Consider the following 16,078-nt stretch of genomic DNA (forward strand, 5'->3'; position numbering starts at 1 on the left):
CGACGCCCTTGGCGATGCTCCTCAGTGACTGGGACATGCTCTGGAGCACCTCGGCTATGCCCACATGGGACTGGGAGACCTCTCCTCGCGACTGGGACATGCTCTGGAGCACCTCGGCTATGCCCACATGGGACTGGGGAGACCTCTCCTCGCGACAAGGACATGCTCTGGAGCACCTCGGCTATGCCCACATGGGACTGGGAGACCTCTCCTCGCGACTGGGACATGCTCTGGAGCACCTCGGCTATGCCCACATGGGACTGGGAGACCTCTCCTCGCGACTGGGACATGCTCTGGAGCACCTCGGCTATGCCCACATGGGACTGGGAGACCTCTCCTCGTGACTGGGACATGCTCTGGGCACCTCGGCTATGCCCACATGGGACTGGGAGACCTCTCCTCGCGACTGGGACATGCTCTGGAGCACCTCGGCTATGCCCACATGGGACTGGGAGACCTCTCCTCGCGACTGGGACATGCTCTGGAGCACCTCGGCTATGCCCACATGGGACTGGGAGACCTCTCCTCGTGACTGGGACATGCTCTGGAGCACCTCGGCTATGCCCACATGGGACTGGGAGACCTCTCCTCGCGACTGGGACATGCTCTGGAGGATCCCAGCAATGCCCACCTGAGATTGGAAGACCTCCCCTAGCAACTGGGACATGCTCTGGAGCACCTCGGCTATGCCCACATGGGACTGGGAGACCTCTCCTCGCGACTGGGACATGCTCTGGAGCACCTCGGCTATGCCCACATGGGACTGGGAGACCTCTCCTCGCGACTGGGACATGCTCTGGAGGATCCCAGCAATGCCCACCTGAGATTGGAAGACCTCCCCTAGCAACTGGGACGTGCTCTGGAGGGTCTCGGCAATGCCCACCTGAGACTGGGACATGCTCCGCAATGTCTCATCAAGGTCCACCTGGTACTGGGTCATGTTTCCCCAGTGACTGTGACAGGCGTTCGAGGTGCTCAGCCATGGCATCACCGACTGCACCACACCTCCACTCTTGCTGCTGACATTGTGCACCAGGCTCTCCACTGCGGTCACCACTGTTGCAGTGTTGGCCTCCGTGCCACGCATCGCCGGCACCATATCCTCTACCCATAGCGTCTGGGACTCCTTCAATCAGCTATGGACCTGCTGTAGTGTTGCTGACATCCCCCTCTGAATATCACAGCCACATTCTAGCGTCTGCATCAACTCCAGGTAAACCTGGTCCAGAGGCTCAGCATCTGACTGGGACCCAGCTGGGTCCTGGGATCCAACAGACCTAACACTGCTGTTTCGCCTGCGTGTTCCTGTCTCCACCCGAGGTGCATCAGAAGCTGTCTGGTGCTCACCAGAATATGTCCCAGATGCTTGTCCACTATCGTTGTTCACCGAGAAGTGTGACTCACCGGGCAGTGTGACGCTGGTGGAGGGTGGGGATGACAATAATGATGCATCAATGCTGACATCCTTGGAGCTCTCCTCTGAGGTGTTCTCATGGGGGGCAGGATGGGCCAGCATTGTTGGTTGGAGATTGTGGTAGTCACCACTGATGTATATATTGTATATAGAGGATGTTGTAAAAGGTGCTTTATGGTAAGGCCCCTGTACTACAGGTATGGGGGTAGATCCCTGCCTGCTGGCTCCGCCCAGTAGGCGGAGTATAAATATGTGTGCTCCCCGTACAGCAGCCATTTCGTGAGCTGCTGTAGGAGGCCACACATCTCAGTGTAATAAAGCCTCGATTACATCCTACTCTCACCTTTGTGTAATTGATAGTGCATCAATTTATTACACTGAGATTTCAGAGATGGACCTCCGCATCAAGCCAGATCGCCTGCAGCTGCATCCTCAAGCAGACAATGGCAAAAAGAACATTGGCTAGCCTGTTTCGAAACGTACATCAGGTCTGCGCCAGACACAATTCCAGAAGCACAGAAGTTCCAGATCCTTTACACACGGCTGAGCTCCAACGTCTTTCCCCTCGTCCAGGACGCACCGACCTACGCAGAGGCCATGGCGCTACTGAAGGAAAACTATGCCCAGCAGACTAACAAAATCTACGCCAGTCACCTCCTCTCCAGGCGGCGCCAACTTCCCAGTGAGTCAGTGGAAGATTTCTGGCTCGCCCTTCTCACCCTAGTTAGAGATTGTGGCTGTCAGGCCGTTTCGGCCATGGAACACTCGAATTTGCTGATGCGAGACGCATTAGTTACGGGCATAGGGTCGGACTAGATCCGGCAGCGCCTCTTAGAAGGGGCCACGCTCGACCTTGCGGCGACCAAAAAAACTAGAGCTCTCACTTACGGTCGCATCACGCAACATTCAGGCCTGTGCCCCCGACCGCGCGGCCCACCCCTCCTCTGCATTGTGGACTCCGCAGACGGCCGCCCCATCGTGGACACCATCAGTGGCCACCCTGTAGAGCCAGCCCCACGCCTGTGCCACGCGGCAGCCAACCAATCCCAGGGGGCCCAAGTGCTACTTCTGTGGGCAGTCAAAACACCCGACAGCGCTGCCCGGCGCGGAGCCCCCTCTGCAAGGCCTGTGGCAAGAAGGGACATTTCTCTGCAGTGTGCCAGGCCTGCTCAATCACCGCTATTGTCCCAGCACCCCACACGTGCATCCAGTGGGCGCCGCCATCTTCCCCTCCTCGGACCACGTGCGGCCAGTGGATGCCGCCATCTTACTGAAGTCGCAACACGTGTGGCCCATGGGCGCGACCATCTTGATCCTCCCAAAACCAACGGGCGTCGCCATCTTGCCTTCCTCACAACATGTGCAGCCCCACAGCGCCGTCATCTTGCCTCCCCCACAACATATGCGGCCAGTGGGCACCTCCATCCTGCCCGACTCGGGTCCCCTGCCCGTCGGGCACCTCATCAGGCTGCTCATCACCTGCAACCGCCGACGACCAGCCGCGTCTCGCCTCGGTCACGATTGACCAGACTCGACCACACAACCACGCGACTCGTTCAACTAAAGTGAAGGTCAACGGACATGAGGTCTCCTGCCTGCTGGACTCTGGGAGCACTGAGAGCTTCATTCACCCCGATACATAGAACAACATAGAACAGTACAGCACAGAACAGGCCCTTCGGCCCTCAATGTTGTGCCGAGCCATGATCACCCTACTCAAACCCACGTATCCACCCTATACCCGTAACCCAACAACCCCCCCTTAACCTTACTTTTATTAGCACACTACGGGCAATTTAGCATGGCCAATCCACCTAACCCGCACATCTTTGGACTGTGGGAGGAAACCGGAGCACCCGGAGGAAACCCACGCACACAGGGGGAGGACGTGTAGACTCCGCACAGACAGTGACCCAGCCGGGAATCGAACCTGGGACCCTGGAGCTGTGAAGCATTTATGCTAACCACCATGCTACCCTGCTGCCCCTGATACGGTAAGGCGCTGCTCCATTGCGGTACACCCTGCCAATCAGAGAATCGCCCTGGCCTTCGGATCCCACTCCATGGCACTCCATGGCAATCCGGAGGTACTGCATCACCACTCTCACTGTCCAGGGCGTGGAGTTCAGCGGCTTCCGCCTCTACATCCTCCCCAATCTCTGCGCTGCCTTGCTACTCGGCCTGGACATCCAGTGCAACCTCCAGAGCCTAACCCTGAAATTCGGTGGGCCCCTACCACCCTTACTGTGTGCGGCCCCGCGACCCTCAATGTCCCTTTTTGCAAACCTAACCCCGGATTGCAAACCCGTCGCCACCAGGAGTAGACGGTACAGCACCCAGGACAGGACTTTATCAGGTCCGAAGTCCAGCAGCTGCTTCGGGAAGGCATCATCGAAGCCAGCAACAGCCCCTGGGAGCCCAAGTGGTAGTAGTCAAAACTGGGGAGAAAAATAGGATGGTCGTTGATGACAGCCAGACCATCAATCGATACACGCAGCTCGACGTGTACCCCTTCCCACGTATATCTGATATGGTCAATCGGATTGCACAGTACCGGGTCTTCTCGACAGTGGACCTGAAATCTGCCTTGCACCAGCTCCCCATCCGTAAGGCGGATCGCCCGTACACTGCATTCGAAGCAGACAGCTGCAGCTGCCTTTACCACTTTCGTAGGGTCACCTTCGGCGTCACCAACGGGTTCTGGGTCTTCCAACGGGAGATGGACCGAATGGTTGACCGGTACAGACTGCAGGCCACCTTCCCATACCTGGACAATGTCACCATCTGCGGCCACGATCAGCAGGACCATGACGCCAACCTTTACAAATTTCTCCACACTGCTACTCTCCTCAACCTCACGTATGACAAGGAGAAGTGTGTGTTCAGCACAAACCGCTTAGCTATTCTCGGCTATGTGGTCCAGAACGGAGTTCTGGGGCCTGACCCCGATTGCATGCACCCCCTCATGGAACTCACCCTCCCCCACTGCCCCAAGCACTCAAACGGTGCCTGGGGTTCTTTTAGTATTACGCCCAGTGGGTCCCAAACTATGCGGACAAGGCCCGCCCACTCATCCAATCCTCCATTTTCCCAATAACGGCCGAGGGTCACCAGGCCTTCAACAGTATCAAGGCCAACATTGCCACGGCCGCGATGCACGCAGTCCGCGAGACGTTATCATTCCAAATGGAGAGCGATGCATCAGACGTCGCTCTGGCCACCACCCTCAACCAGGCAGGCAGGCCCGTGTCATTCTTTTCCCACACCCTCCATGCCTCCAAAATTCAGCACTCCTCCGTCAAAAAGGAGGCCCAAGCCATCATTGAAGCTGTGCGGCATTGGAGGCATTACTTGGCCATCAGGAAATTTACTCTCCTCACTGACCAACAGTTGGTTGCCTTCATGGTTAACATCACACAGCAGGGCAAGATCAAAAATGATAAAATCTTGAGGTGGAGGATCGAGCTCTCCACCTACAACTACGAGATTTTGTATCGCCCCCGGAAGCTCAACGAGCCCCCTGATGCCTTATCCCGAGGTACATGTGCCAGCGCACAAGTAGACCGACTCCGCACCCTGCACGACAATCTCTGTCACCCAGGTGTCAGCCGTTTTTACCATTTCATCAAGGCCTGCAAACTGCCCTACTCCATCGAACAGGTGAATGGTTCCTCAGATTCACCCGAGGAAGGAGCGGTGCTCCAAAAGCTAGTGTTTGAAACAAACCTGTTGGACTTTAACGTGGTGTTGTAAGACTTCTTACTGTATATATTGTATATAGAGGATGTTGTTATAGGTGCTTTACGGTAAGGCCCCTGTACTACAGGTACGGGGGTAGATCCCTGCCTGCTGGCTCTGCCCAGTAGGCAGAGTATAAATATGTGTGCTCCCCATACAGCAGCCATTCTGTCAACTGCTGTAATAGGCCACACATCTCAGTGTAATAAAGCCTCGATTACATCCTACTCTCGTCATTGCGTAATTGATAGTGCATCAGATATCCTGTGGGGGAATGGACATGTGGTCAGTTGGAGGGATGGATCAGTCTGTATGGCATTAACCACTCACATGTGTCGGTTCATCTGGGTGGGGTCAGGGATCTTCACCTTTTCACCCTAAAACAACCTCTACGTTGGCGACAGATTTATCCATAGCCACCAACACGACCTCCAGGACCCGTTCATCGAAGGGGGTGAGGACTCTGATGACCGGCACCCCGCTGCCCGTCGGGGCCCTTTCCTGTCTGTTGTAGGCCATCTCCCCTTGCGGAACACAGAGGAGATATTGTTAGCCGCATGCATGGTACATCGCAAGGTGGGGGGTGGAAGCATGCGGGTTGGGGAGTGGGGGGGACTGGGGAGTGGAGGGGAGGGGTGTATGGGGGGGCACGTGGGCAGTATGCTGGACATGGGTGGGCCAGGGCACAGGTGCTGGGCGGGGGCAGTGCCAAGTGCTTTCTAGCTGGGCGTGGGAGGTTTTGGGAGTCTCGTGCCATCCCACCTGTGCGGCCAGACGGTGGTTGTTGGTCTTTTTATGCCACTGGGTGCCGGTCCTCCTGGTCACACTCACCGAGCCATTTCCTCCGAGGCGGCACTGGCTGCCCTCTGGCTGAACCTCCAAGACCCTTTGGGGAACAGAGCATCCCGTCTGGCCTTCACCATGTCCAATAATCTACCCAGGTCAGCATGCCCCAATCGTGGGGCTGGTCTTCCATGTGGCATGGCTGCGAAATGTGTGCGTTGGCTGTGCAGGAGCGCTTTAAGTGCTGCTCTCCCTGTTAGCAGGGGGCAGGCGAGTGCGGTCCCGGAGAATCTGCCGGCGGGACCATCATTTGCGCGATGAAGCCCGTGGGGCCTCGTTAAGTGGATCAATTAACATTTTATAGCGGTCCGAACGTCGGGAAGCTCCAGCAGTTCCCACTCCCTACCACACCTCAAAACATTCTGGTTAAATCGCGCCCAATACCTTTTTATAAATTTCTTTAATTATGCCTGCTGTGTATTCGGCTGTCTACTCCTAACAAATTCCTTTGACTATATGTTAACGTATGTATATCGCAGGGAGCTTCCCAATTGTCTATAACCTGTTTCTCCTCCATTAGCTATTCACATTTGATTATCTAAACTGTCATTTTAAACTCTTTACCGAGAGAGACGCATATTAATTATGGGCCGCACGGTAGCACAGTGGGTAGCACTGTTGCTTCACAGCTCCAGGGTCCTAGGTACAATTCCCAGATGGGTCACTGTCTGTGCAGAGTCTGCACGTTCTCCCTGTGTTTGCGTGGGTTTACTCCAGGTGCTCCGGTTTCCTCCCACAAGTCCCGAAAGACGTGCGATAGGTAATTTGGACATTCTAAATTCTTCCTCTGTGTACTCAAACAGGCGCTGGAATGTGGCAACTAGGGCATTTTCACAGTAACTCCATTGCAGTGTTAATGTAAGCCTACTTGTGACAATAAAGATTATTATTAATCAAAGTCCTTTGAATGCTGTTATAGAATCATAGAATTTACAGTGCAGAAAGAGGCCATACGGCCCATCGAGTCTGCACCGGCTCTTGGAAAGAGCACCCTACTTAAGCCCATACCTCTACCCTACCCCCATAATCCAGTAACCCCACCTAACATTTTTGGACACAAAGGGCAATTTAGAATGGCCAATCCATCTAACCTGCACCTCTTTGGACTATGGAAGGAAGCTGGAGTACCCGGAGGAAATCCACGCAGACACTGGGAGAACATGCAGACTCCACAGACAGTGGCCCAGTGGGGAATCGAACCTGGGGCCCTGGAGCTGTGAAGCATCTGTGCTAACCACTGTCATACCGTGCTGCCCATTGGTGTCTCCAAGCAGACTCATGACATCCTCATTACCCAAATGAATTAGAGGAAAGTCACCTAACCCTTCCTCTTTACCCTGCCTTATTAATTCCAAGTTTTTTTACGCATCTCCTCTATCCCAAAACCTCTTAAGCATGCTAATATGTCATACTCGTGCGATTTACCTCTATATGGTGTGCGTTCCAGATAATTTACTGTGCTCAGTTTTCTTTCAATCTGATAGGTTCACTAAATCTAGTTTTCAATGGTCCATCCGATAAAGGTAATAGCACGAGCAGTTTCTTCCCTGTTGCCAAGCTGGAAGTCTGTGCTCTTCTATCAGCCATTTCTTTAATTGCTTGTTGTGCTATATTTAATTGCTTCCTTTGCACCTCATAAGCATTATTCTTCTCTGAAATTCAACACATAGCCCAAAAGTATCGTCTCTGATTTATTTTTTAAAAATATATTTTATTCCAAACAATACACAAAGTTCCACGTTCATTTAGTATCTGATTTCTTAGTTAATAATTTTTCTTGAATGAATTTCAGTGGTCCTCTAACTTCATGTCCATGAACCAATTCAAAAAGACTAAATCTTGTAGCGTTTGGTGCATCCATAGACCACAGGATTCTACAGCACAGAAGCAGGCCATGCGGCCCATCGAGTCTGCACTGACCTCCTGAAAGAGCATCCTATCAAGGCCCACACACCCCCTATCCCTGTAACCCCAAGTGACATGCACGTTCCTACGCACTTAAGGGGCAATTTCTATCAATGCACATCTTTGGACAGTGGGAGGAAACTGGAGCACACAGAGGAAACCCACGCAGACAAGGGGAGAACGTGCAAACTCCACAGAAGTCACCGAAGGCTGGAAGTGAATCGGGGAACCCTGTTGCTCTGAGGCAGCAGTGCTAACCACTGTGCCTCTTTCCCAAATGGAAAATAATAAAAATGGAATCCCTTTATCCCAATCATGATGGTGATCCTGACTATACACTCTCATTGTTTACAATGGTCCCTGTGACTCTGGGTGATAGGCTGATGATTTATACGGTTTTATTTCCAGCCTATTCATCATCACTTTAAATAATGGCAATATGAAATTTGACCCTTGATCTGATTGTATCTCTGTATCTTGGTAAGCCATATCTAGTAAAGGACTTGGTTAATTCCAACAGCACTCTCTTGACTGTAATATTTCTTAACAGTGTGGCTTCAGGAAATCTAGTGGATATGTCCTTAATAGTTAACAAGTATTGATTTTCACTTTGCGCTTTGGAAAGTGGTTCAACGGCGTTGACTTGAACTCTTGTAAAAGGTTCATCGAAATCTGAATTAGGGATCAAAGATGCTTGTTTTATTGCAGCTTGCGGTTTCTCTAATTCTTGTTTGTGTGACATACTCAGAAAGATTTAACTATACCTTTATGTCGTCCCGGCAAGTAAACCTGTTCACTTTTCTTCCAGATGTGCTAATGGAATTTCATGAGTTATCCTTAGAGTCTCTATCCAATACTCAGGAGGTAATATCACTGCCTATTTGTCATCTGCACTAATATGCATGGTACACCATTTTCTCATTAATATGCGATGCTTTACATTTTTTAAATGTAATTTATTACAAACATATATCAAAACAGGTTGCAACACATAATCACCCCGGGAAACTACTTTGCAGCAATCAACTATACAGCAGCAGCAACCCGGGGGGGGGGGGGGGGGGGGGGGGGGGGGAAGGGCGGTGTTTAATATATTGTGTTGTTCATTGAGGAGGGGAGAATGTTTATGATTGCTATTATTATTGTTATTGTTGGTATTTTATTATGGTTTGATGTTGTTGTATAAATACAAAATTTTTCAATAAAAATTATTTTTTTTAAAACTATACAGTCCGTACAAATTTTGTCTACTTTTTCACCCCATCCCCGCGATGAGCAGCCCCTCAAACACGGTCACAAACATCCCCCACCTTTTCTCAAACCCCTCTACAGAGCCCCTTGACTCATATTTTATCTTCTCTACAACAGGAAGTCGTACAGGTCACCCAATCAAGCCGCTACCCCCAGTGGCGATGCCGACCGCCACTCCAGTAAAATTTGTTGCCGTGCAATCAGAGAGGAGAAGGCTATGACATCGGCCTTTCTCCTTTCCATGAACTCTGGCTTCTCTGAAACCCTAAATATTGCCACCAAAGGGTCCACAGCCACCTCCTCCTCCATTATTCTGGCTAAGACTGCGAATACTCCCACCCAAAATCTTAGATTACCCAATATTTTTTCCAATTAAGGGGCAATTTAGCGTGGCCAATCCATCTACTCTGCACATTTTTGGCTTGTGGGGGCGAAACCCACGCAGACACGGGGAGAATATGCAAACTCTACACGGACAGTGACCCAGAGCCGGGATCGAACCTGCGACCTCAGCACCGTGAGGCAGCTGTGCTAACCGCTAGGCCACCGTGCTGCCCTTTTCGCAATCCCAAAATATGTGCGTGTGATTCGCTGGTCCCCCCCGTCCCCCCCCGACCTCTCACACTCACGATCCTTTACATAATAACATTCAGGTAAACACTTTGTCTCCAATTGTGAGTCAGCCATTTGATAAACTTGTTTTTGTTTGGAATTTTCCTTCTGTAATTTTATCAATCTCTTTGAGTTAAACACATGCGGCGGGATTCTCTGTTTCCCTGAGTGTTGACGGTGGGGCAGGACTCATGGAGTTCCACAACAGCAAAACTGGTGCCGCACCTGATCCGATTCAACAGCTGTTAAGGGGCTAGCACTGGCGCCACGTGGAACACAATCGATTCCAATGAGAAACGGTGCAGGATTCACCAGGTCTGAGATTGACACTCAGGAGGCTGACAAGCTGCAGCCACATATTCACACTTAATTCCCTACACACACCATCCTAGCCAACAAAGTGGCAGCGAGGAGAGCGGTACCCCATTGCACAGATGCCAACCGGAGACCTTCTCGGCGTCTGTGAAGGTCTCCAGCTCGCCGTCTGTCAAACGGAGGAGAGGCTGTTGACCCTGTACCCCGGCCTGGGAAGGAGGCTGCCAGCCACCACCATTCGCCATGCGTGAGCAAAGGTAGCAGAGGCGGTCAGCGACACCAGCAACACCGTCCGGACTGGCCAGAATGGCATAAAAAACTGCACAACTTCCTCAGGGCAGCCAGGGTGTGTAGGCAACATTTTGCCCTTGGCACGAACCCACACCCCACACACCCGTAACATAACCTCCCCCGCCTGGAGATCGGCCAAACACGCACCCTGCACCACATGCTGGCACCCGTACAGGCCATCTTGGCCTGATGCCAGACTGTCTAAAACTGTTGTTTTCAATTTCCTCTCCCCGCCGTCCCCCAAGGAAAAGACTACATAACCGCCGGTAGCGGGAGAAAACTGGAGGGGGACCGCCAGACCTATGGCCCCGCAACTGTGGCAGAGCAGAGGGCCTTGGACGTGATCGGCGGTGTATTATTCCTTATGTCTGAATAAAGATCATAGTCTTACAGTTGAAGTAGATGCTTTATTGTATGAGTTAGTTCTCGCTCCAGCGCTTATACTATATGTTACATCTGAGCTGTCTGTCTGTGTCCTGCTCACCAGCTGCCATTCCTGGGAAGGGTGCCCTCCTGACTTGGTGTCTGTCCATTATATACACCTCTGGTGCTCCCTCTTGTCATTACTTAGTGTATTTACATTAACTCCTTGTGTATATACAGTTATGCATATCACCACATCCCCCCTTTTTTCTTTTTACATATTTTCTGTACTTGGTTGAAGAAAATTGTACAGAACAAGTAGATAAATAATGATATGTACAAGTTGTGATGATATTGATGATTATACAAAGCCAATTAATATTTATGAGTCCAATCTTAATAAAAAGATTTATGAGTCCAACTTTATGAATTTATTCGGTTAAGATTTTTCTTCTTCTGTTGTTGACATGGTGATGTTGATAAGGTAATTTCTTTGTGAATGTCGTCAGTGTTGTTGTGTTTAAGTAACCAACAAGTCATCACGAAGTGTTCGAATGGTCGAACCACTTCTGTTGACTGACATGGACTTTTTTCTGTGCTTTGCTATCGATTTTGTGTCATCTGCCTTAGACATTGTGTTGCTTCTTTGTTTTGGAGCAGATATGAACTCATGAAATTAATTTTCATGACATTTGTTTTGTGTGAACAATGTACATTGTGCTTCTTGTGCAGGGTTGTACCATGCTGTGCAGGTTGTTGTTTCATTGTTGTTGTTGTGCTTGTCGTTGTGCTCGTCATTTGCGTTGTGCTCAATGACTGTTCCTTGTGGATAATTTGAGTCATTCTCAAAGTTATTGGTATCCTTGTCCCTTGTTGTACCTGATGTTTTATTGAGCTTTTCAACTTGAGGTTTGTGTGAATGATCTGATGTTGCATTGATCTTGGTGACATCAATCATTTGTGGTTGATTTGATTTCTCTTTGATTCCTTAGTGCTCCTCTTTTGGAGCCAATCCTGGATGATCTGCTTCATCTTCGATCTCTTGGTGCTCCTCTTTTTGAGTGAACGTCGTCAAGATTTCAGTTTCTTGTAGGTTGTCAACAGTAGATAAGATTTTAATTGATGCGGTCTCACTAGACTCACGAGTGGTTGTGCTTTGATTGTCAAGTTCTTTTGTACAGATGAGCTGAGATCTATCAGCCTCGCTGTGATCTTGTGTATCTTGTCTGGGAATTATGATTTCTTCGTCACTTGTCTCACAAACAATAGGTAGACTTACATTGTCTTCTTGTTGATTATGTGTGCTGGGTAGACTTTCATGGTCTTTTTGTTGTTCACGTGAGCTTGGTAGACTTTCATAGTCTGCAACTAGTTGCTCAGACAAGGTGGATAGGCCTTCATGGTCTTGTTCATGTATTGAATTCACTATGGAGTCTTTAGTTGCTTCAATTTTGGAGTCTGCCAACAAGCTCTCTGTGGAGGCTTGCATCGCTCTCTCTGTGGAGTATTTCATCGCTCTCTGTGTGGAGTTGTGCAGTGTTCTCTCTATGGAGTTGATCTGTGCTCTCTCAGCAGAGTCGGTCAGTACTCTCTGTGTAGCATCGTTTTCTTCTTGGGTATTTGACAGGTTGCTATCATCCAATGTATCGACGACCTCCCATTGCATCATGGTATTGGATTAATCTACCATGAGTAGAGTCGTGTTGAGCTTTTCAACCGTGTCGCTGATGCTATGATTAGCATATCCGAATAACTCAGCCATGTCTAAGTAGTATTTTTCGATAAACAAATCATCTTTTTTTGTTTCGGATTTGTTATTGAGCTCGTCATATTCAATGAACAAATCATCTTTTTTGGTTTCAGATCTCCCTCTTCCCATTTCCTTGTCTTCCCTTTCTAATCTTTCCATTTCCACGTCAAGTTTCCACATTTCAATTTCCTTTTGCAAAGCCCTCTCACTTTCTTTTTCTCTCTGCTTTTTCTGCATCACTGGTAGAAGTTTTCATTTTCTATTTCTTTTTCCTTTCCCTTTTCCCTGTATTTCTAATTGTTTCAGGGGCTGGTTTAGCACAGTGGGCTAAACAGCTGGCTTGCAATGCAGAACAAGACCAGCAGCGGTGGTTCAATTCCCGTACCGGCCTCCCTGAACAGGCACCGGAATGTGGCGACTAGGGGCTTTTCACAGTAACTTCATTGATGCCTATTTGTGACGATAAGCTATTATTATATTTTGTTTGAATTTTAGCTAATTTAAATTCCTCACTTTTCAAAATACTTGGTCTATTTGACAACTCTTATACATTTAAATATTTCACTATTCTTTCAGCTTCCTTAGCTCCTGCAGGTAACCCTAATTGTAACATATTTGACAATTCCATCAATTTAGCTTTTAGTTACACTTTTCAAACTTTCCGAGGTTATATTGTCTGCCTCTAAACAAGTCTTAGCGATAGCAAAAATCAGGGTGAAGTCACTTTATTTCAAATCGCACACCTCCTCACTTGGTTCCAAACCTTCCTCACTCTCGTAACATTTAAAAGTCACAAATTCCCCTACACCCAAGAAATTATACTTTTCAAAATCACACCAAAGAGCCCGCAATTTTGTTAAGAACGCCGCTGATAGGGCAGCACCGCAGCGCAGTGGTTAGCACTACTGCATCACACCGCCGAGGACCTGTGTTTGATCCCAGCACCGGGTCATTGGCTGTATGCACATTCTCCCCGTGTCTGCGTGGGTCTCACCCCCACAACTCAAAAGATGTGCAGGGTATGTGAATTGGCCATGCTAAATTGTCCCTTAATTGGAAAAAAAGGAATTGGGTACTCTCAGAACACCGCTAGTGTTCAATGTGAGGGTATCCCAAAACCCGGAAAGGTAACTTGGATCATCGGTTCTTTGTGATGTATATTTTCAATTTGGAATGTGAGAATAGATATACAAAACAGGGAGGAAAAGTCCAATTGTTTTGTAATCAATAAATATAGAATATTTATTAAAAACACATGACAAGAAGGACTAGAATACATTACAACATTACACATTAACTACATTGTTGGCTACACACACCTAATCTTCTCTGCTCAATTTTCTGGGATTTTAATGAGCCGCCTTTTAGCAATAACTTGTTTTTAGGGTAGACTGTTTTCCGCAGCTGGGTGTGGCAGTGATGTTAGCTGCTTCTACTATGTGCCTTTTTCCGATTATTTTGCTATGGATATATCATTCATTTCCTTTGATGTTACTCACCCTGTGGACCCAGCTTTTAGCATATATATGATGATTCCCCTATTTCTCCACTTTGAAGTCACCTTTTCCACACCCCATTGTTCTCCCTTAGCCACATAGGTAAACACTTGCTTTTCGCACTGGTATGTTCTTTCGCATATCAAAATACCCCTTCAGACCTCTGCACTTATCAATTCCCTTTTTTATTTCATCCCAATTTCATTTTTTTATCTTAATTTCCCCTAATTCCTAACAATTGTTCAGGGAACACGTAACCTTTTAGTCCCTGTGTTGAGCTGAAGCAGAGAGCTGGATGGGAAATGTCAGGGTTTTAATTTCTGTGCTTGAGATAAAGACAGAAAACTTGGACACAAAAGAGCCATTTCTGTGGGTTAAAATGAGGATATTGAAGAGCAAGACTGGGGATTGTGTGAAAGACTCTGCTTTGTGGTCTCATAGAACTTGATCTCATCGTTTAAAATAAGATGGGGAGCTAGATGAAGAGGCCAATTGTCCTGCAGTTTAAAGGAAAACCATGAACTGGATTGAAAGGATTCAACTATAAAATGAGGGCAAAATTCATTTATAAAATAAGAAAACAATTGAATTGAAAGAAATGAGTTTGTCAGCGTTGAATCTCTTATTTTTTAAATAAGAGACAAGGGTCAGTTGGTAGTGCAAAATTGAGTTTTGGAGCAAAAATCAAGTTAGTACACTTCAAAAATTAGAAAAACTACTGTACTGAACAAACGAAACAATGGAAGGAGAACAAAGGCAAAGAGCAGAGACGGGCAACCCATGCACCAGTAACTTTATACCTGTACGGTTTGATACCGCCCCCCCCCCCTCCCTCTTTGCTCCCTATTGGTTTACAAGTTTTGAATTGTGATTTCTGAATAGTAGGGCAAGATTCTCCTATCGGGAGACGATGGGCGCAATTCTCTGCTCCCCACGCGGTGTGGGAGAATCGCTGGAGGGCCCCCCAACAAAATTCACACCTCCTCGCGCCCACCGCGATTTCCCCCCCCCCCCCCCCTCTTTGCTCCCTATTGGTTTACAAGTTTTGAATTGTGACTTCTGAATAGTAGGGCGTGATTCTCCCATCGGGAGACGATGGGCGCAATTCTCTGCTCCCCACGCGGTGTGGGAGAATCGCTGGAGGGCCCCCCTACAAAATTCACACCTCCTCGCGCCCACCGCGATTCCCCCCCCCCCCCCGGCTCGGAAGAATCGCTGCTCGGCGTTTTTCACGGCGATTCTCATCCCCGGATGGGCCGAGCGGCCTGCCGTTCGCGGCCATTTCGCAATGGCGGCAAACACACCTGGTCGCTGCCGTCGTTAAACGGGAGTGAGAAGCCCGTTTGGGGCTTGTAGGTGGCCTAGAAAGGAAAGAGCACCACGACTGTGCTCGGGAGAGGACAGGCCCGCGATCGGTGCTCACCGATCGTCGGGCCGGCACCCAATTTGGACGCACTATTTCCCCTCCGCCGCCCCGCAAAATCAAGCCGCCACGTCTTGCGGGGCGGCTGAGGGGAAAGACGGCCACAGCGCATGCGTGCGTTCGTGCCGTCAGCATCATGACATCAGCCGCGCATGCACGGGTTGGAACCGGCCAAACTGCGCATGCCCCCACGGCCGAGATTTACGGAGCGCCGCTCCTAGCCCCGCCGGGAGGGGAGAATAGGGGGCGAGAAGCAGCCTCCGACGCCGTCGTGAGACTCGGCCGAGTTCACGACAGCCCTCCCGATTTTTCCCGTGAGCGGAGAATTCCGCCCTAAGTCCCGACGCCGGAGTGAAAACCGGAGTGTTTCACTCCGGCGTTGGAGGCCGCTCCTCGCCCCCTATTCTTCCACCCCCGGGGGGCTAGAAGCGGCGCCGCATCAGTTACGCGGTCGGCGTGCCTTATGACATCAGCTGCGCATGTTGGCCGGTTCCAACCCGCGCATGCGCGGTAGCCGTCCTCCCCGCGGGCGCCCCGCAAGAAATGTTGGATTGATCTTGCGGGGCGGTGGAGGAAAGGAGGTCCTCCTTCAGAGAGGCCGGCCTGCTGATCGGTGGCACCGATCGCGGGCCAGACCCCTTTTGAGCCACCCCCCCCCCGGTGCTGGATCCCCCCTC

Source organism: Scyliorhinus canicula, chromosome 7 (genome assembly GCF_902713615.1).
Source record: "Scyliorhinus canicula chromosome 7, sScyCan1.1, whole genome shotgun sequence".
NCBI lineage: Eukaryota > Metazoa > Chordata > Chondrichthyes > Carcharhiniformes > Scyliorhinidae > Scyliorhinus > Scyliorhinus canicula.